The sequence below is a fragment of the Eleutherodactylus coqui genome, unplaced genomic scaffold (assembly GCF_035609145.1).
Source record: "Eleutherodactylus coqui strain aEleCoq1 unplaced genomic scaffold, aEleCoq1.hap1 HAP1_SCAFFOLD_36, whole genome shotgun sequence".
Lineage (NCBI taxonomy): Eukaryota > Metazoa > Chordata > Amphibia > Anura > Eleutherodactylidae > Eleutherodactylus > Eleutherodactylus coqui.
Genome location: NW_027102234.1, coordinates 880200 through 903248, shown reverse-complemented (window position 1 = coordinate 903248; position 23049 = coordinate 880200). Strand labels below are relative to the sequence as shown.

Sequence of the window (23049 nt, the reverse complement as noted above, 5' to 3'; positions counted from 1 at the left end):
GTTATGGGGGTATGTGAGCAACATTCTTGTGGGGGGATGTAAGCATCATTGTTGTGGTGGTATGTGAGCGACATTGTTGTGTGGGTATGTGAGTAACATTGTTGTCGGGTATGTAATCGATATTGTTGTGGGGGTATGTGAGCGGCATTGTTGTGGGGGTTTATGATCGACTTTGTTGTGGAGTATGCATATGACATTGTTGTGGAGGTTTGTGAGCGACATTGTTGTGTGGGTATGTGAGTGACATTGTTGTGGAGTATGTGAGCCGCATTGTTGTTGGAGTATGTGAGCGACATTGTTGTGGGGGTAGAGGTGTAACATTGCTGTGGGGTAAGGTGTGTGACATTGTTGTGAGAGTATGTGAGCAAAATTTTTTTTTGGGGGGGTTATGTAAGCGTCATTGTTGTGGGGGTATGCAGGAGTCGTTGTTAGGATATGTGAGCGACATTGTTGTGGTGTATGTGAGCAGTTTTGTTGTGGGAGTATGTGAGCGGCATTTTATTGAGGGCATGTGTGTGTCATTGTTGTGGGGGCATGTGAGCGGCTTTGAGTTGGGGATATGTGTGTAACATTGTTCTGGGGGTATGTGAGCGACTTTGTTGTCGGGGTATGAGTGCGGCATTTCTGTGGGGTTATGTGTGTGACATTGAGGTTGGGGTATGTGTGCGACTTTGCTTTGAGGGTATGTGAGCGACATTGTTGTGAGGCTGTGTGAGCGACATTGTTCTGGGGATATGTTAGCGACGTTGTGTGGATATCTGAGCGGCATTGTTGTGGGGGTATGTGTGTGACATTGTTGTGGGAGTATGTGTGCGACATTGTTGTGGGAATATGTGTGTGCGACAATGTTGTGGAGTTATGTATATGACATTGTTGTTGGCGTATGTGAGCGGCATTGTTGTGGGGCTTTGTCAGCGTCATTGTTGATGGGGTAAGTGTGTGACATAATTGTGGGTTAATGTGTGCGACATTGATTTTGGGGTATGTATGTGGCATAGTTGTGGGGGTTAGTTCATGGTATTGTTGTTGGGGTACGTGGGCGGCATTGTTGTGGGGGTCTGTGTGCGGCATTGTAACATATAGTAACATAGTATGTAAGGCCGAATGAAGACATTGTCCATCTAGTCCAGCCTGTCTATCCTACTGTGTTGATCCAGAGGAAGGCAAAAAACCCCAAGGCCAGAAGTCAATTAGCCCTTTTGGGGAAAAAATTCCTTCCCGACTCCCTAATGGCAATCAGACTGTTCCCTGGATCAACCCCTAATAGTTCCTACCTGCCTATATACCAGGATTGACACTTAACCTAATATTTATATCCTGTAATATCCTTCTTCTCCAGAAAGACATCAAGTCCCCTTTTAAACTCCTCTATGGATTTTGCCATCACCACTTCCTCCGGTAGAGAGTTCCACAGTCTAACTGCTCTTACAGTAAAGAACCCCTTTCTGTGTTGGTGATGAAACCTACTTTCCTCTAATCGTAGCGGATGTCCTCTTGTTACCGTCGTGGTCCTGGGTGTAAACAGATCACGGGAGAGATCCATGTGTTGTCCCCTCATGTACTTATACATGGTTATTTGGTCGCCTCTTAACCTTCTTTTTTCTAGAGTAAATAATCCCAATTTGGACAGCCTCTCTGGGTATTCCAGTCCCGTCATTCCATGTATTAGTTTAGTCGCTCTTCTTTGAACCCCCTCAAGCACTGTGACATCTTTCCTGAGCACCGGTGTCCAGAATTGTACGCAGTATTCCATGTGAGGTCTGACAAGTGCCTTATATAGTGGGAGGATAATGTTCTCGTCCTTCGCCCCTATACCTCTTTTGATGCACCCCAAGACTTTATTTGCCTTTGCAGCGGCTGACTGGCATTGGTTACTCCAGTTTAGTCTATTATCCACTAATACCCCCAGATCCTTTTCCATATCACTTTTCCCTAGCAGTACCCCATTAAGTGAATATTTGTGACATCCGTTCCTCTTGCCCATGTGCATAGTCTTACATTTTTCAACATTGAACTTCATTTGCCATTTTTCTGCCCAAGCCCCCATCTTATCCAGGTCCGTTTGTAGCCGCACATTGTCCTCCGTTGCATTAATTACATTGTATAATTTTGTGTCATCTGCAAATATTGATATTTTGCTGTGCAGCCCCTCTATCAGGTCATTAATAAATATGTTGAACAGAGTGGGGCCTAATACTGAACCCTGTGGCACCCCGCTAGCGACTGTGGTCCAATCAGAGTACGAACCATTTATTACCACCCTCTGCTTTCTATCGTTGAGCCAATTTTTTACCCACTTACACACGTTTTCGCCCAGTCCGAGCTGCCTCATTTTGTATATTAGCCTATTATGTGGCACGGTGTCAAAGGCTTTAGAGAAGTCCAGATATACAAGATCAATAGATTCTCCCTGGTCCAGCTTAGAGCTTACTTCATCGTAGAAACTGATCAGATTTGTCTGACATGAGCGACCCTTCATGAATCCATGCTGGTGAGGAGTTATTCCCTTAATCTCCTTGAGGTACTCATTGATGGCGTCCCTCAGAATCCCCTCGAAAATTTTTCCCGTTACTGAAGTGAGACTTACTGGCCTGTAGTTACCAGGCTCACTTTTGCTCCCTTTTTTGTAAATTGGAACCACGTTGGCAATGCGCCAGTCCAATGGTACTACTCCGGTCTTGATAGTGTCTAGAAATATAAGGTATAGCGGCCTAGCTATCTCGTCACTTAGTTCCTTTAGTATCCTTGGGTGTAATCCATCAGGGCCCGGTGATTTATCAATTTTAGTTTTCTTTAGACGCTTCCGCACCTCCTCCTGCGTTAGGTATGAGATATTTTGTGAGGGGTTCGTTTTATTCCCCTGCACCTCGTGTGGCATTTCCTTTTCTTTGGTGAACACACTTGAGAAGAAACTGTTTATTAGATTTGCTTTCCCTTCGTCATCATCAATGATTTCTCCTGCATTGTTTTTTAAAGGGCCAGCGCTCTCCCTGCAAATCCTTTTGCTGTTTATGTAGTTGAAAAATAGCTTCGGGTTGTTTCTGCTCTCTTTTGCGATCCGTCTTTCCGCTTCCTCCTTGGCAGTTTTAATCGTATCTTTGCATATTTTGTTTTTTTCCCTGTATGATTTTAGCGCTTCTTCGCTGCCTTGTTGCTTTAGTAGTTTGAACGCTTTCTTCTTTTCGTTTATTGCCCCTCGTACCGTCTTGTCGAGCCACATTGGTTTCCTTTTAGCTGAGTTACTTTTATTTTTAAAGGGAATGAACTGCTCACATGAAGCGATTAGGATCCTTTTGAACTTTTCCCATTTTTCCTCCGTACTGATATTTTTGAGGATGTTGTCCCAATTAATGTTACCGATAGTAGTTCTAAGCTCATCAAATTTTGCTTTACTAAAGTTTAGTTTCTTTGTCACTCCTTGATAAGGCATCCTATTGATTGACAGCTGGAAGTTGATTATATTGTGGTCGCTGTTCCCCAAGTGCCCCTCAACCTGTACCCCCTTTATACGTTCCGGTTTGTTAGTTAGCACTAGGTCCAGAATGGCCCTCCCTCTTGTTGGTTCCTGCACAAGTTGGTTCAGGTAATTGTCTTTAATTACTCTCAAGAACTTATCACCCCTGTGAGATTTGCAGGTTTCGTTCTCCCATGTTATATCTGGGTAATTAAAGTCCCCCATGATAATTACTTTGTTTCGTTTTGACACCTCCTCTATCTGCCTTAGTAGTAAGTCTTCAGTTTCTTCTGTTGCTTTTGGTGGTCGATAGAAGACCCCTATCAGGATTTTGTTATTTTTTCCTCCCTGTATTTCTACCCACAGAGATTCCACCTGTTCGTCTCCTACCCCTATATCCTCCCGTAGCCTCGGCTTCAAGTTCGATTTGACGTACAGACATACCCCTCCCCCTTTCTGGTTCCTTCGGTCTCTTCTGAAGAGATTGTACCCCTGCAAATTCACCGCCCAATCGCACTTATCATCAAGCCATGTTTCAGTAATTCCGACTATATCATAGTTTTCATCAGTCATTCTCGCTTCAAGCTCACCCACTTTACCAATCAGACTTCGTGCATTCGTGATCATACAATTTATTTCATTTTTTTTGTTTTTTAAATTTGTTTTGTTGCTATTCGTACTTATGGCTGATCTGTCAGTTCTAACTGTACTAACCCCACCCCCTGCTCGTCCCCCATTCCCTTTGCTTGGACCCAGATCACTAATTACACTGGCTACCCCACTATTTCTCATTTTACCCTCCCCCCCAGTCCCTAGTTTAAACACTCCTCCAGCCTTCTAGCCATCTTTTCCCCCAGCACAGCTGCACCCTCCCCATTTAGATGCAGCCCGTTCCTACGGTAGAGCCTGTAGCCGACCGCAAAGTCAGCCCAGTTCTCCAGGAACCCAAATCCCTCCTTCTTGCACCAACTCCGGAGCCACTTGTTTACCTCCCTAAGGTCCTGCTGCCTTTCTAGTGTGGCTTTAGGTACAGGTAGTATTTCCGAGAAAACTACCCTGGAGGTCCGCGCCCTGAGCTTGGACCCTAAGTCCCTGAAATCATTTTTGAGGGCCCTCCATTGACCTCTAACTTGTTCATTGGTGCCAACGTGCACCATGACTGCTGGATCCTCACCAGCCCCTCCCAGTAACCTGTCAATCCGATCCGCGATGTGTCGAACTCGAGCGCCAGGAAGACAACACACCGTTCGACGATCCCGGTCTTTATGGCAGATTGCCCTCTCTGTCCCCCTAATAATTGAGTCCCCCACCACTAGAACCTGTCTAGCCTGCCCTGCGCTCCCCGTCCCCGTCTCACTGGAGCAGTCATCCCCCTGGCGTTCAGAGGGCGTGTCGTGCTGCAGCGGTGCTGGCTCTGTAATGGCATCCCCCTCATCTGCCAATCGTGCAAACTTGTTGGGTTGTGCCAGTTCAGGACTAGCCTCCCTGGTTCTCTTCCCTCTATCCCTCCTTCTTTCTGTCACCCAGCTGACTGCCTGCTCCCCCTGCACTTCCGTACTACCATCCGCCCCCGCCTCTACCCCAGCGAGTGCCTGCTCAGTGAGCACCAAACTCCTTTCCATGATGTCAATGGCTCTCAGTGTTGCCAGTTGCCCATTTAGATCCAGAATTTGGGCTTCTAAATTTGCAACGTGCACGCATCTTGCGCAACAGTATGCACCCTCGATCGGCTGATGAAGGACCGCATACATTGCACAAGTAGCACACTGGATGACATTGCCAGGCATGGAGCTCATCCTAATGGGGATCTACAATTTACTTGTGGAAGTAGTGAAGATAGACTTGCTCACACTCCGCTCACACGCTGCCGCAACCGCTGTCCCGCTGCCGCAACCGCTGTCCCGCTGCCGCAACCGCTGTCCCGCTGCCGCAACCGCTGTCCCGCTACCGCAACCGCTGTCCCGCTGCCGCAACCGCTGTCCCGCTGCCGCAACCGCTGACCCACTGCCGCAACCGCTGGCCCGCTGCCGCAACCGCTGACCCGCTGTCGCAACCCCTCACCCGCTGCCGCAACCCCTCACCCGCTGCCGCAATCCCTCACCCGCTGCCTCTCTCGCGCAACCTCTTACTCGCTGACACTTATGCGCAAACAGTCAAATTTCCCCCCCCCCCTCACAAACACTTAGACCCCCAGACACACACACACACAGAAGACACGACTAACCAGATACACAGAAGACACACAGCTCACAAACACACACAGAGGTAGATACTCAGCTCCTCCGCTCCTCCTGGTGACGTCACCCGCTGTCCCGGCGGCCGCTCACTCTGCCCTCCTGTCTCAGCTGCTCCGCTGAACTCCTGGTGGCCTCTTGGCGCCGGCTGCTGCGCTCCGGTCACACTGGTCACTCCTGCCCCCGCACCTGCTTCGGCTGCCGCTGCCCCCGCGCCTGCTTCGGCTGCCGCTGCCCCCGCACCTGCTTGTTGTGTAGGTCTGTGTGTGGCATTGTTGTGTGGTTATGTGAGCGGCATTGTTGTGGGAGTCTGTGTGCGGCATTGTTGTGGGGGTCTGTGTGTGGCATTGTTGTGGGGTTATGTGAGCGGCATTGTTGTGTGAGGATGTGTGCGGCATTGTTGTGGGGGTTTGTGTGCGGTATTGTTGTGTGGTTATGTGTGTGACATTGTTGTGAAAGTATGTAAGCGGCATTGTTGTTGAGGTATCGGAGAAATATTGTTCCGGGGGTATGTGAAAGATATTGTGGGGGTATGTTAGCGGCATTGTGTTAAGGGCATGTGTGTAGCATTGTCATAGGGGTATGTGTGCGACATTGTTGTTGGGGTATGTTTGCGACATTGTTGTGGGCGTATGTGTGCAGCATTGTTGTTGGGGTATGTGTGCGACATTGTTGTGGGGGTATGTGTGAGACATTGCTGTGTGGACATGTGAGCGACATTGTTGTGGGGTTATGTGAGCGACATTCTTGTGGGAGTATGTGAGCGAAATTGTTGTGGGGGTATGTGCGCAACATTGTGTGGATATGTGAGTGACATTATTATGGGGGTATGTGCACAACATTGTTGTGGGAGAGTGTGTGTGCAACTTTGCCGTGGGAGTATGTGTGCGGCATTGTTGTGGGGCTATGTGTTTGACATTGTTGTGGTGCATGTCAGTGTCATTGTTGTGGGGGAATGTGTGCGGCATTCTTGTGGATGTATGTATGTGATATTGTTTTGATAGTATGTGTGCAACTCTGCTGTGGGGGTATGTGTGTGACATTGCTGTGGGGTATGTATGCAACATTGTTGTGGGGGTATGTGAGTGATATTGTTGGGGGAGTAGGTGAGCGACGTTTATGTAGGGATGGGGTTTGCAGCATTGCTGTGGCGGTATGTGTGTGGCATTGTTGTGGGAGTATGCGTGCGGAATTGGTATGGGTGTATGTGTGAAACGTTGTGGGGGTATGTGAGCGGAATTGGTATGGGTGTATGTGTGAAACATTGTTGTGAGGGTATGTGTGCGGAATTGGTATGGGTGTATGTGTGAAACATTGTTGTGAGGGTATGTGAGTGACATAGTTGTGGGGGTATGTGTGTGCAATTGTTGTGGGGTATGTGAGCGACACTGTTGTGAGGTATGTGTGTGACATTGTTGTGAGAGTGTGCGGGCGAAATTATTTGCGGGTATGTGAGTGGCATTGTTGTTAAGATATAAGAGCGACATTGTTGTGGGGGTTTGTTTGCAGTATTGTTGTGTGGTTATGTGTGTGACATTGTTGTGAGGGGTGTTTTTGGGGAATATGTAAGCGTCATTGTTGTTGAGGCATGTTAGCAATATTGTTATGGGAATATGTGAATAATATTGGGTGGGTATGTGTGCGGCATTGTGTTGAGGGCATGTGTGTTACATTGTTGTGGGGTTATGTGAGTGACATTGTGTGGATATGTGAGCGACATTGTTGTGGGAGTGTGTGCGACATTGTTGGGGGTAAAGTGTGCAACATTGTTTTGTGTTTTTTTTCGCAGCATTACTGTGGGGGGTATGTGTGCTGCGTAATATGTCAGTAATATTGTTCTTGAGGTTTATGACTGACATTGCCGTGGTGGTATGTGAACAATATTGTTGTGGGGGTATGGAGTATGTGTACGACATTGCTGTGGGGTTATTTGTGGACATTGCTGTGGGTGTATGTGTGCGACATAGTTGTAGGGGTTTGTTTGTGTAACATGGTTGTGGGGGTATGTGAGTGACGTTGTGTGGGGTATGTATGTGACATTGTTGTAGGGGTATGTGTTTGTAACAATGCTGTGGGAGTATGTGTGCGACATTGTTGAGGTGGTATGTGAGCAACTTTGTAGTTTTGGTATTTGAGCGACATTGTTGTGGGGGTAAATGACTGACATTGTTCTTGGGGTGTGTGAGTAATATTGTTCTTGAGGTTTATGACTGACTCTACAGTCGTGGTATATGAGCGGCATTGTTGTGGGGGTATGTGTGTGACATTGTTGTGGGGGGTATGTGAGCAGTATTGTTGTGAGGGGTATGCAATTGACATTGTTGTGGGTGTATGTGAGCTGCATTGTTGAGGGGGCATGTGAGTGTCTTTGTGTTGGAGGTATGAGTGTGACATTGTTGTGGGGGTATGTGAGCGGCATTGTTGTGGGGGCATGTGAGTGGCTTTGTGTTGGAAGTAATTGTGTGACATTGTTGTGAGGGTATGTGAGCAAAAGTATTGTGGGGGTATAGGTGTTACATTGTTGTGGGGGTATATCAGTGATATTGTTCTTAGAGTATGGGAGTGACATTGGGAGGGCTATGTGTGTGATATTACTCTGCGGGTATGTATACAACATTGCTATGGGGGTATGTGTGCGACATTGTTGTGGGGGTATGTGTGCAACATTACTGTGGGGGCATGTGTGCAACATTGCTGGTAGTTTATGTGTGTGACATTGGTGTGTGGGTATGTGAGCGACTTTATAGTGTTGTTATTCGAGCGACATTGTTGTGGGGGTATGTGTGTGACATTGTTGTGGGCATATGTGAGCAGCATTGTTGTGGGGGTATGTATGTGACATTGTTTTGGGGGCATGTGAGTGGCATTGCTGTAGGGGTATGTGTGTAACATTGCTATGGGGGTATGTGAGTGGCATTGTTGTGAGGGGTACTGTTTTTGGGGTATGTGAGCGGCTTTGTGTTGGAGGTATGTGAGCAACAGTTGAGGGGGTATGGGAGTAACATTGTTGCAGGAGGTGTATGTGTGTAACATTGTTGTGGGGGTATGTGTGTGATTTTGTTGTGGGGGTATGTGAACAGCATTGTTGTGGGGTTATGTGTCTGACATTGTTTTGGGGGGGGTTAGTTGAGCAACATTGTTGTGGGGATATTTACTTGGCATTTTTGTGGGGGTATGTGTGCGGCATTGTTTTGGGGGGGTAACCAACATTGTTGTGGGGCTATGTTTGCGACATTGTTGTGGGTGTTTGTTTTCGGCATTGTTGTGGAGATGTGTGAGCAGCATTGTTGTGGGAGTATGTGTGTGACATTGTTGTGAGTATATATGTGGGACATTATTGTGGGGGGTATATGTGTGTAACATTGTTGTGGGGATATGTGTGTTATATTGTTGTGGGGGTATGTGAGAGTCATTATTGTGGGGGTATTTACTTGGCATTTTTGTGGGGATATGTGTGCGGCACTGTTGTGGGGATTTATTTGCAACATTGTTGTGAAGATGTGTGAGCAGCATTGTTGTGGGAGTATGTGTGTGACATTGTTGTGAGGGTATGTGTGTGACATTGTTATAGGGGTATATGTATGACATTGTTGAGGGGATATATGTGTGACATTATTGTGCTGGTATAAGTGTGTAACATTGTTGTGTTGGTGTGTGAGTGACTTTGTAGTGTTGGTATTTGAGCAACATTGTTCTTGTGGTGTGTGAGTAATATTGTTTTTGAAGTATATGAGTGACATTGCCGTGTGTGACATTGTTGTGGGGGTATGTGTGTGACATTGTTGTGGGGGTATATGTGTGTGACATTGTTGTGGGGGGTATGTGAGCGGCATTGTTGTGGGAGCATGTGAGTGGCTTTGTGTTGGAGGTATTTGAGCGACATTGTTGTGGGGGCATATGACTCACATTGTTCTTGGGGTGTGTGAGTAATATTGTTCTAAGAGGTTTATGACTGACTCTGCCATTGTGGTATCGTCGTGGTATATGAGCGGCATTGTTGTGGGGGGTATATGTGTGTGACATTGTTGTGGGGGATATATGTGTGTGACACTGTTGTGGGGGATATATGTGTGTGACACTGTTGTGGGGGGTATGTGAGCAGCATTGCTGTGGGGTTATGTATGTGACATTGTTGTGAGGGGTATGCAAGTGACATTCTTGTGGGGGCATGTGAGTGTCTTTGTGTTGGAGGTATGAGTGTGACATGGTTGTGGGGGTATGTGAGCGGCATTGTTGTGGGGGCCTGTGAGTGGCTTTGTGTTTGCGGTATTTGTGTGACATTGTTGTGAGGGTATGTGAGCGACAGTATTGTGGGGGTATAGGTGTTATATTGTTGTGGGGGTATTCAGTGATATTGTTCTTAGGGTATGGGAGTGACATTCTTTTGAAGATGTGTGAGCAGCATTGTTGTGAGGCTATGTGTGTGATATTACTCTGGGGGGCATGTATACAGCATTGCTATGGGGGTATGTGTGCGACATTGTTGTGGGGGTATGTGTGCAACATTGCTGTGGAGGTATGTGTGCGACATTATTGTGGGGGTATGTGTGCAACATTGCTGTGGAGGTATGTGTGCAACATTGCTGGTAGTTTATGTGTGCAACATTGTTGTGGGGGTATGAGAGCGACTTTATAGTGTTGTTATTCGAGCAACATTGTTTTGGCGGTATATGAGTGACATTGTTGTGGGGGTATGTGTGTGACATTGTTTTGGGGGTATGTGAGCGGCATTGTTGTGGGGGTATGTGTGTGACTTTGCTGTGGGGGTATGCGAGCGGAATTGTTGTAGGGGTATGCGAGTGACATTGTTGTGAGGGGTACGGTTGTGGGGGTATGTGAGCGGCATTGTGTTGGAGCTATGTGAGCGACATAGTTGAGGGGGTATGGGAGTAACTTATTGCAGGAGGTCTATGTGTGTAACATTGTTGTGGGGGTATGTGTGTGACTTTGTTGTGGGGGTATGTGAGCGACATTGTTATAAAAGGTATGTGAGCAGCATTGTTGTGGGGTTATGTGTCTGACATTGTTTTTGGGGGGGGTAGTTGAGCAACATTGTGTGTGATATTACTCTGGGGGTATGTATACAACATTGCTATGGGGGTATGTGTGCGACATTGTTGTGGGGGTATGTGTGCAGCATTGTTGTGGGGGCATGTGTGCAACATTGCTGTGGAGGAATGTGTGAAACATTGCTGGTAGTTTATGTGTGCAACATTGTTGTGGGGCTATGTGTGTGACATTGTTGTGGGGGTATGTGTGTGACATTGTTGTGGGGGTATGAGAGCGACTTTATATAGTTGTTATTCGAGCAACATTGTTGTGGCGGTATATGAGTGACATTGTTGTGGGGGTATGTGTGTGACATTGTTTTGGGGGCATATGAGAGGCATTTTTGTGGGGGTATGTGTGTGACATTGCTGTGGGTGTATGCGAGCGGAATTGTTGTAGGGGTATGTGTGTGACATTGCTGTGGGGGTATGCGAGTGACATTGTTATAAAAGGTATGTGAGCAGCATTGTTGTGGGGTTATGTGTCTGACATTGTTTTTTTGGGGGAGGTAGTTGAGCAACATTGTTGTGGGGGTATTTACTTGGCATTTTTGTGGGGGTATGTATGCGACATTGTTGTAGGGGTTTGTTTTAGGCATTATTGTCGAGATGTGTGAGCAGCATTGTTCTGGGAGTATGTGTGTGACATTGTTGTGAGGGTATATGTGTGACATTGTTGTGAGGGTATATGTGTGACATTATTGTGGGGGTATATGTGTGTAACATTGTGGTGTCGGTGTGTGAGTGACTTTGTAGTGTTGGTATTTGAGCAACATTGTTGTAGGGGTGTTTGAGTGACATTGTTCTTGTGGTGTGTGAGTAATATTGTTTTTGAAGTATGTGATTGACATTGTTGTGGGGGGTATGTGTGTGACATTGCTGAGAGGGTATGTGTGCGACGTTGCTGTTGGAGTATGTCTGCGACCTTATTGTGGTGGTATATGAGATGCATTGTTGTGGGGGTATGTAAGCGACATTGTTGTGGGGGTATGTAAGTGACATTGTTGAGGGGGTATGTGAATGACTTTTTAGTGTTGGTATTTGAACGACATTGTTGGGGGGTATATGAACGTTCTTGGTGTGTGTGAGTAATATTGTTTTTGAGGGGGGTATGTGAATGACATTGTCGTGGGTGTATGAAGTATGTGTACGACATTGCTGTGGGGTTTTCTGTGAGACATTGCTGTGGGGTTATGTGTGGACATTGTCGTGGGGGTGTATGAGCTGCATTGTTGTGAGGGTATGTGAAAGATATAATTGTGCAGGTATGTGTGTGACATTGTTGTGGGGGTATTTTCGTGGCATTGTTGTGGTAGTATGTGTGCAGCATTGTTTTGGGGGCGTATATTAGCAGCATTGTTGCGGGGTATGTTTATTTACTTTGTTTGTGGGGGTATTTGAGCGACATTGTTTTGCAGGTATGTGAGCTGCATTGTAGTGGGGTTATGTGAGTGGCATTGTATTGAGGCCATGTGTGCGACATTCTTGTGAGGGGCATTGTTGTGGGGGTATGTGAGCAGCTTTGTGTTGGAGGTATGTAGGCGACAATGTTCTTGGGGTTTCTGTGTGACTTTGCGGGGGTATGTCAGTGATATTGTTGTGGGAGTGTGTGTGTGCGACATTGCTGTGGGTGTATGTGTGCAGCATTGTTGTGTGGGAATGTATGCAACAATGTTGTGGGGGTATGTGTGCGGCATTGTGGGGGCATGTGTGCGGCATTGTTGTGGGGGTATGTGTGCGGCATTGTTGTGGGGGTATGTGTGCGGCATTGTTGTGGGGGTATGTGTGCGGCATTGTTGTGGGGGTATGTGTGCGGCATTGTTATACAGGGTATGTGTGCAGTATTGTTGTGGGGGTATGTGAGTGACATTATTGTAGGGATATGTGTGTGACATTGTAGTAGGGGGTATGTGTGGGACATAGTTGTAGTGGTATGTTTGTGTAACATTGTTGTGGGGGTATGTGAGTGACATTGTTGTGGGGGTATGTGTGTGACATTGTAGTAGGGTGTATGCGTTGGACATAGTTGTAGTGGTATGTTTGTGTAACATTGTTGTGGGTGTATGTAAGTGACATTGTTGTAGGGATATGTGTGTGTAACATTCTTGTGGGGGTATGTGAGTGACATTGTTGTGGGGAGTATGTATGTGAAATTGTTGTGGGGGTATGTGTTTGTAACATTGCCGTGGGGGTATGTGTGCGACTTTGTAGTTTTGGTATTTGAGCGACATTGTTGTGGGGGTATATGATTGTTCTGGGTTTCGTAAGTAATATTGTTCTTGAGGTTTATGACTGACATTGCCGTGGTTGTATGTGAACGGCAGTGTTGTGGGGGTATGTGTGTGACATTTTTATGAGGGGCTTGTGAGCAGCATTCTTGTGGGGTCATGTGTCTGAGTGTCTGACATTGTTGTGGGGGGTATGTGTGTGACATTGTTTTGGTGGGTATGTGTGTGACATTGTTGTTGGGGTATGTGTGACATTGTTGTGAGGGGTATGTGAGCGACATTGTTGTGGGGGTATATGAGTGAGCTTGTTGTGGGGGTATGTGTATGACATTGTTGTGGGGGTATGTGAGCTGCCTTGTTGTGGGGGCATGTGAGTGTCTTTGTGTTGGAGGTATGGCTGTGACATTATTGTGAGGGTATGTGAGCAACAGCATTGTGGGGGTATTTGTGTGACATTATTGTGAGGGTATGTGAGCGACAGTATTGTGGGGGTATAGGTGTTACATTGTTGTGGGTGTATATCAGTGATACTGTTCTTAGGGTATGGGAGTGACATTGTTTTGAAGATGTGTGAGCAGCATTGTTGTGGGGCTATGTGTGTGATATTACTCTGGGGGTATGTATACAATATTGCTATGGGGGTAAGTGTGCGACATTGTTGTGGGGGTATGTGTGCGGCATTGTTGTGGGGGTATGTGTGCGGCATTGTTGTGGGGGTATGTGTGCGGTATTGTTGTGGGGGTATGTGTGCGGCATTGTTGTACAGGGTATGTGTGCGGTATTGTTGTACAGGGTATGTGTGCGGTATTGTTGTGGGGATATGTGAGTGACATTGTCGTGGGGGTTATGTGTGTGTAACATTGCCGTGGGAGTATGTGTGTAATATTGTTGTAGGGGTATGTGTGTGAGATTGTTGAGGTAGCATGTGAGCGACTTTGTAGCTTTGGTATTTGAGCAACATTGTTGTGGGGGTATATGACCGTGGTTGTATGTGAACGGCATTGTTGTGGGGGTATGTGTGTGACATTGTTGTGGGGGGTTTATGTGTGTGACATTGCTGTGGGGGTATGTGAGTGACATTGTTGTAGGGGTATGTGTGTGACTTTGTTTTGAGGGGTATGTGAGCAGCATTCTTGTGGGGTCATCTGTGTAACATTGTTGTGAGGGGTATGTGAGCAGCATTCTTGTGGGGGTATGTGTGTGACATTGTTGTGAGGGTATATGTGTGACATTGTTCTGAGGGGTATGTGAGCGACATTTTTGTGGGTGTGTGTGTGACATTATTGTGAGGGGTATGCAAGTGACAATGTTGTGGGCGTATGTGAGATGCATTGTTGTGGGGATTTGTGTGTGACATTGTTATGAGGGTTATGGGAGCAGCATTCTTGTGGGGTCATGTGTGTAACATTGTTGTGGGGGTATGTGAGTAACACTGTTGTGGGGGGCATGTGTGTGACATTGTTGTGGTGGGTACGTGTGACATTGTTGTGGGGGGTATGTGTGTGACATTGTTGCTAGGGTATGTGTGTAACATTGTTTTGAGGGGTATGTGAGCGACATTATTGTTGGGGTATGTGAATGATATTGTTGTGGGGGTATGTGTGTGACATTATTGTGAGGGTTATGCAAGTGACATTGTTGTGGGCGTATGTGAGCTGCATTGTTGTGGGGTTATGTGTGTAAAATTGTTGTGGGGGTATATGAGTGATATTTTTGTGGGGGTATATGAGTGGCATTGTTGTTTGGGTACGTGTGTGGCATAGTTGTGGCAGTATTTACTCGGCATTGTTGTAGGGGTACGTGTGCGACATTGTTGTGGGGGTTTGTTCGCTGCATTAATTTGGAGACGTGTGAGCAGCATTGTTGTGGGGCTATGTGTCTAAAATTGTTGTGCGGGTATATAAGTGGCATTGTTGTGGGGGTATGTGTGCAGCATTGTTGTGGATGTATGTGTATTATATTGTTTTGGGGGTATGTGTGCGACATTTCTCTGGGGTATGTATGCAACATTGCGGTGGGGTTACGAGTGCAACATTGCTGTGGGTGTATATGAGCTACATTGTTGTGAGTGGTATATGAGCCGCATTGCTGTGGGTGTATATGAGCTACATTGTTGTGAGTGGTATATGAGCCGCATTGTTGTGGGCGTATGTGAGCAACATTGCTGTGGGGATATGTGTGTGACATTGCTATGTGGGTATGTGAGCAGCATTCTTGTGGGTTTTTGTGTGTGACATTGTTTTGGGGGGTATGAGTGCGGCATTGTTGTGGGGGAAAGTGTGGGGCATTGTTGTGGGGTTATGTGTGTGATATTGCTGTGGGGTATGTGTGCGTCATTGCTGGGGGGCTATGTGTGTTACATTGTTGAGGTGGTATATAAGATGCATTGTCGTGAGGGTATGTGAGTGACATTGTTGTGGACATATGTGTGTGACATTGTTCTGGGGGATATGTTAATGACATTGTTTTGAGGGGTGTTTAAGCAGCTTTGTTGTGGGAGTATGCTTGTAACATTGTTGTGAGGGTATGTGTGTGGCATTGTTGTGAGGGTATGTGTGCGACATTGCTGTGGAGGTATCTGTGCAAAATTGTTGAGGGGGTATGTGTGCGACATTGCTGTGGGGGCATGTGTGTTACACAGTTGTGAGGGGGTATATGACCAGCATTGTTGTGGTCGTTTGTGTGAGACATTGTTGTGGGGGCATGTGTGCAACATTGTGTGGGGGTATATGAGCTACATTGTTGTGGGGCTATGTGTGTGGCATTGTATTAAGGGCATGTGTTTGACATTGTTGTGAGGGGTAGGTGAGCAGCTTTGTGTTGGAGGTATGTGAGCAACATTGTTCTATGGGTATGTTAATTACATAGTTATGGGCTTATGTGTGTGACATTGTTCTGGGGGTATATGAGTGACATTGTTATGAGGGTATATGAGTGACATTGCTGTAGGGGGTATGTGAGTGACATTGCTCTAGTGGGTATGTGAGTGACATTGCTGTAGTGGGTATGTGAGTGACATTGTTATGAGGGTTATGTGTGTGACATTGTTGTGGGGATATATGAATGACGCTGTAGGGGTATGTGTGTGACATTGTTGTGGGGTTATGTGTGTGACATTGTTGTGGGGGTATGTGAGCGACATTGCTGTAGGGGGTATGTGAGTGACATTGCTGTAGTGGGTATGTGAGTGATATTGTTATAAGGGTATATGAGTGACATTGTTATGAGGGTTATGTGTGTGAAATTGTTGTAGGGGTATGTGTATGACATTGTTGTGGGGGTATGTGTGTGACATTGTTGTAGGGGTATGTGTATGACATTGTTGTGGGGGTATGTGTGTGACATTGTTGTGGGGGTATGTGTGTGACATTGTTGTGGGGGTATGTGAGTGAGATTGCTGTAGTGGGTATGTGAGTGGCATATGTCACCAGTATGGGGCCCGTGTAGATGATCAGATGTTCTATAGGTTCTCCTCTGAGAGCTGTACACAGTCCTTCCTGACAGGACCGTATGCTAGAAGTGCTTTATGACTGTCCTGTTATTTCAGATGCCGGCTGATATTCCGGCGCCAAAAGACCATTTTATTTTGCTCCATGTTAACCAGCTGAGTCTGTCCGGCCGGCACTTCTCCCGGTTCATCTATGAGGGGGTGAACAAGAGCTTTAGGCCTCATGTCCACGGGGAAATTCAGGCCGCATGGATTCCCCGTGCAGAACCCCGCAGCAGGTCCCTTCTGCCCCGCAGACATGAGGCCAAGAAAATGCGATATACTTACCTGTCCGGACGCTGCGGGTCTCACCTCCCTTGCGGCCGGATCTCCTCTCCTTGGCTCAGCGGATGTGTTCGGCATGCTGGTAGTGTGCCGCACAAATTTCTTTCTTTAACTCCTGCTCTCCCGCGTTCCCGTGGCACAAAACAAATAGAGCTGCGGGTGTGCCGCAGATCCGGACGGCTTCCATAAGCTTCAATTGAAACCACGAGAGCCGTCCGTGCAGGAACGCCACACAAAATGGAGCATGTTGCTGGTGCTTTTCTGCACGTGCGATCCGCGCTCCAGGAAAAAATGACATCCGTAGGTATTTAACGACCTGCGGGTGCCCAGTGATTCCCTATTGGCGCGGATCATGTTTGCTGGAGACCCGCGCGGATTTCGTAATTCTATTTGGCCTGTGGACATTGGGCCTTAAAGGTAGGAGCAATTCCCAATGCTTGACATATATCCCCAGGATGATGTAGCAGAGCCAAGGTCGTCATGTAGCTCAGTACAGAGTATGTAATATCGGGGGGTTTACATGCGGCTGCTGGTAAACCGAGGCTGCCTCCCACCTGCGTTTGGGTCACTTCAGGGTTTCTATTTCTCTGCTGCATTTTTGGAGAGAAACTGAAATAAAACAGAACAGAAGTGAAAAGTAATGCAGCAGAATGTGCTGTTGTAGTGGGCGGAGTTACCGGGGCGCCTCCATAATCTATGCATGCTGATGTAGTGGGCGGAGTTACCGAGGCGCCTCCATAATCTATGCATGCTGATGTAGTGGGCGGAGTTACCGGGGCGCCTCCATAATCTATGCATGCTGATGTAGTGGGCGGAGTTACCGGGCCCCATAATGTATGCATGCTGTTGTAGTGGGCGGAGTTACCAGGGCCTCCATAATGTATGCATGCTGTTGTAGTGGGCGGAGTTATCAGGGCCTCCATAATGTATGCATGCTGTTGTAGTGGGCGGAGTTACTGGGGCACCTCCATAATGTATGCATGCTGTTGTAGTGGGCGGAGTTACTGGGGCCCCATAATGTATGCATGTTGTTGTAGTGGGCGGAGTTACCAGGGCCTCCATAATGTATGCATGCTGTTGTAGTGGGCGGAGTTACCGGGGCGCCTCCATAATCTATGCATGCTGATGTAGTGGGCGGAGTTACCGGGCCCCATAATGTATGCATGCTGTTGTAGTGGGCGGAGTTACCAGGGCCTCCATTATGTATGCATGCTGTTGTAGTGGGCGGAGTTATCAGGGCCTCCATAATGTATGCATGCTGTTGTAGTGGGCGGAGTTACTGGGGCGCCTCCATAATGCATGCATGCTGATGTAGTGGGCGGAGTTACTGGGGCCCCATAATGTATGCATGTTGTTGTAGTGGGCGGAGTTACCAGGGCCTCCATAATGTATGCATGCTGTTGTAGTGGGCGGAGTTACCAGGGCCTCCATAATGTATGCATGCTGTTGTAGTGGGCGGAGTTACTGGGGCACCTCCATAATGTATGCATGCTGTTGTAGTGGGCGGAGTTACCAGGGCCTCCATAATGTATGCATGCTGTTGTAGTGGGCAGAGTTACCGGGGCCTCCATAATGGATGCATGCAGTTGTAGTGGGCAGAGTTACCGGGGCCTCCATAATGTATACATGCTGTTGTAGTTGGCGAAGTTACCAGGGCCTCCATAATGTATGCATGCTGTTGTAGTGGGCGGAGTTACCGGGGCCTCCATAATGTATGCATGCAGTTGTAGTGGGCGGAGTTACTGGGGCCTCCATAATGTATGTATGCTGTTGTAGTGGGCGGAGTTACCGAGGCCTCCATAATGTATGCATGCTGTTGTAGTGGGCGGAGTTACCGGGGCCTTCATAATGTATGCATGCTGTTGTAGTGGGCGGAGTTACCGGGGCCTCCATAATGTATGCATGCTGTTATAGTGGGCGGAGTTACCGGGGCGCCTCCATAATGTATGCATGCAGTTGTAGTGGCCAGAGTTACCGCAGCGCCTCCATAATGTATGCATGCAGTTGTAGTGGGCGAAGTTACCGGGGCCTCCTTAATGTATGCATGCTGTTGTAGTGGGCGAAGTTACCGGGGCCTCCATAATGTATGCATGCTGTTGTAGTGGGCGGAGTTACTGGGGCCTCCATAATGTATGCATGCAGTTGTAGTGGGCGGAGTTACTGGGGCCTCCATAATGTATGTATGCTGTTGTAGTGGGCGGAGTTACCGAGGCCTCCATAATGTATGCATGCTGTTGTAGTGGGCGGAGTTACCAGGGCCTCCATAATGTATGCATGCTGTTATAGTGGGCGGAGTTACCGGGGCGCCTCCATAATGTATGCATGCTGTTGTAGTGGGCGGAGTTACCGGGGCCTCCATAATGTATGCATGCTGTTGTAGTGGGCGGAGTTACTGGGGCCTCCATAATGTATGCATGCAGTTGTAGTGGGCGAAGTTACCGGAGCCTCCTTAATGTATGCATGCTGTTGTAGTGGGCGGAGTTACCAGGGCCTCCATAATGTATGCATGCTGTTGTAGCGGGCGGAGTTACCGGGGCCTCCATAATGTATGCATGCAGTTGTAGTGGGCGGAGTTACCGGGGCCTCCATAATGTATGCATGCTGTTGTAGTGGGCGGTGTTACTGGGGCCTCCATAATGTATGCATGCTCTTGTAGTTGGCGGAGTTACCAGGGCACCTCCATAATGTATGCATGCTGTTGTAGTGGGCGGAGTTACCGGGGCCTCCATAATGTATGCATGCAGTTTAGTGGGCGGAGTTACTGGGGCCTCCATAATGTATGTATGCTGTTGTAGTGGGCGGAGTTACCGGGGCCTTCATAATGTATGCATGCTGTTGTAGTGGGCGGAGTTACCGGGGCCTCCATAATGTATGCATGCTGTTATAGTGGGCGGAGTTACCGGGGCGCCTCCATAATGTATGCATGCAGTTGTAGTGGCCAGAGTTACCGCAGCGCCTCCATAATGTATGCATGCAGTTGTAGTGGGCGAAGTTACCGGGGCCTCCTTAATGTATGCATGCTGTTGTAGTGGGCGAAGTTACCGGGGCCTCCATAATGTATGCATGCTGTTGTAGTGGGCGGAGTTACTGGGGCCTCCATAATGTATGCATGCAGTTGTAGCGGGCGGAGTTACCGGGGCCTCCATAATGTATGCATGCAGTTGTAGTGGGCGAAGTTACCGGGCCCTCCATAATGTATGCATGCTGTTGTAGTGGGCGGAGTTACTGGGGTCTCCATAATGTATGCATGCAGTTGTAATGGGCGGAGTTACCAGGGCCCCTCCATAATGTATGCATGCAGTTGTAGTGGGCGGAGTTAACGGGGCCCTTCCATAATGTATGCATGCTGATGTAGCGGCCGGAGTTACCGGGTCGCCTCCATAATGTATGCATGCAGTTGTAGTGGCCGGAGTTACCGGGGCCTCCATAATGTATGCATGCTGTTGTAGTGGGCGGAGTTACTGGAGCCTCCATAATGTATGCATGCAGTTGTAGTGGCCGGAGTTACCAGGGTCCCTCCATAATGTATGCATGCAGTTGTAGTGGGCGGAGTTACCGGGGCCTCCATAATGTATGCATGCAGTTGTAGTGGGCGGAGTTACCGGGGCTCCTCCATAATGTATGCATGCAGTTGTAGTGGCCAGGATTACCGGGGCTCCTCCATAATGTATGCATGCTGTTGTAGTGGCCGGAGTTACTGGGGCCTCCTTAATGAATGCATGCAGTTGTAGTGGGCGGAGTTACCGGGGCACCTCCATAATGTATGCATGCAGTTGTAGTGGGCGGAGTTACTGGGACCTCCATAATGTATGCATGCAGTTTAGTGGGCGGAGTTACTGGGGCCTCCATAATGTATGTATGCTGTTGTAGTGGGCGGAGTTACCGGGGCCTTCATAATGTATGCATGCTGTTGTAGTGGGCGGAGTTACTGCGGCCTCCATAATGTATGCATGCTGTTATAGTGGGCGGAGTTACCGGAGCGCCTCCATAATGTATGCATGCAGCTGTAGTGGCCGGAGTTACCGCAGCGCCTCCATAATGTATGCATGCAGTTGTAGTGGGCGAAGTTACCGGGGCCTCCTTAATGTATGCATGCTGTTGTAGTGGGCGGAGTTACTGGGGCCTCCATAATGTATGCATGCTGTTGTAGTGGGCGGAGTTACTGGAGCCTCCATAATGTATGCATGCAGTTGTAGTGGCCGGAGTTACCAGGGCCCCTCCATAATGTATGCATGCAGTTGTAGTGGGCGGAGTTACCGGGGCCTCCATAATGTATGCATGCAGTTGTAGTGGGCGGAGTTACTGGGGCTCCTCCATAATGTATGCATGCAGTTGTAGTGGCCGGAATTACCGGGGCTCCTCCATAATGTATGCATGCTGTTGTAGTGGCCGGAGTTACTGGGGCCTCCTTAATGAATGCATGCAGTTGTAGTGGGCGGAGTTACCGGGGCGCCTCCATAATGTATGCATGCTGTTGTAGCGGGCGGAGTTACCGGGGTCTCCATAATGTATGCATGCTGTTGTAGTGGGCGGAGTTACTGGGGCCTCCATAATCTATGTATGCAGTTGTAGTGCGCGGAGTTACCGGAGCCCTTCCATAATGTATGCATGCAGTTGTAGTGGCCGGAGTTAACGGGGCTCCTCCATAATGTATGCATGCTGTTGTAGTGGGCGGAGTTACTGGGGCCTCCTTAATGTATGCATGCAGTTGTAGTGGACGGAGTTACCGCGCGCGTCCATAATGTATGCCTGCTGTTGTGGTGGGCGGAGTTACCGGGACCTCCATAATGTATGCATGCTGTTGCAGTGGGCGGAGTTACCGGGGTCTCCATAATGTATGCATGCTGTTATAGTGGGCGGAGTTACCGGGGCCTCCATAATGTATGCATGCTGTTGTAGTGGGCGGAGTTACCGAAGTCTCCATAATGTATGCATGTAGTTGTAGTGGGCGGAGTTACTGGGGCCTCCATAATGTATGCATGCAGTTGTAGTGGGCGGAGTTACCGGGGCCCTTCCATAATGTATGTATGCTGATGTAGTGGCCGAAGTTACCGGGACGTCTCCATAATGTATGCATGCAGTTGTAGTGGGCAGAGTTACTGGGGCACCTCCATAATGTATGCATGCAGTTGTAGTGGGCGGAGTTACCGGGGCCCTTCCATAATGTATGTATGCTGATGTAGTGGCCGAAGTTACCGGGACGTCTCCATAATGTATGCATGCAGTTGTAGTGGCCGTAGTTACCGGGGCTTCTCCATAATGTATGCCTGCAGTTGTAGTGGCCGGAGTTACCGGGGCTCCTCCATAATGTATGCCTGCAGTTGTAGTGGCCGGAGTTACCGGGGCTCCTCCATAATGTATGCATGCTGTCGTAGTGGGCGGAGTTACCGGGGCGCCTCCATAATGAATGCATGCAGTTGTCTTATGCCTATGTATTGTCAGTGGCTTCAATGTGGAAGGAATCAGCAAAATGTGTATTGATGCTTGTAGGAATGAAAGGGTTAATGTCTGCAAAGGAGCCGTCTGGTGTCAAAATGTATCCTTTTGTGTTGGGAGTTTGGAAGTCATGTGACCATGCTTCATACGGGTGTTTATAAGGGGAGTGCAAGGGAGTCTGAGGGCTTATTCAGATGACTTTATATCGGCCGTGTATTCACTCCGGCCAATATACGGCGTCCCTCTCTGCAGGGGGAGGAGGCTAGAAGAGCCCGGAGCAGTGCACTGAGCTCCCGCCCCTCTCCGCCTCCTCTCCACTACCTCTCTGCCCCTCTGCACTATTTGCAATGAGGGAAAGTGGGACAGGGGCGGGGCTAATTCCTGGAACTTAGCTCCGCCCCTGTCCCGCCTTCTCTCTTGCAAAAGTGCATAGATGTGAGTCCTGCAGTTGGTAAAGTCATTGCCCCGGACTCTGCCCTGTAGATTAGTGCTCACCTTTGTTCTACTCTACACTGTTCACATGTCAGAATGTTTCTTTACAGCTCAACTGACGGAGGAAAAGATCCCGCTGATCATGAAGTCTACAGGTTCATCTGTCACCATAGAAGTTACCAGCACGGCCCGGGCTACTGAGATGCATCTGTCCTTATCTTATATGTTCCAAAGTCAAAATTAATGCCAGAGTGGAAATAAAATAGCATTAAAAAATAAATAAATGTGTTTTTTTCAAAAAAGTTCAGATGTCCAACCTAAAGGACTTTTACTGTCTTCTCCGTTTGACTCCAGTTCTGGGAAGCGGTGTGTAAATTCAGTGGCATAATCCTGCCTAGATGGTTGGTCATCAGCACACAACAAACCTAATACTAAACAGACTGGC

The 23049-nt window shown here is 48.0% G+C and overlaps 1 long non-coding RNA gene across 1 annotated transcript in view; it reads left to right on the top strand.

Moving 5' to 3' along the window:
- LOC136600972 (uncharacterized) overlaps positions 1–22848 on the top strand; it is a 260202-nt gene extending 237354 nt beyond the window's left edge. Inside the window, exon 3 of the long non-coding RNA XR_010789278.1 lies at positions 22715–22848. This is a non-coding gene — a long non-coding RNA (uncharacterized lncRNA). The remainder of the gene's footprint in view (positions 1–22714) is intronic.
- Positions 22849–23049: the final 201 nt, after the last annotated feature.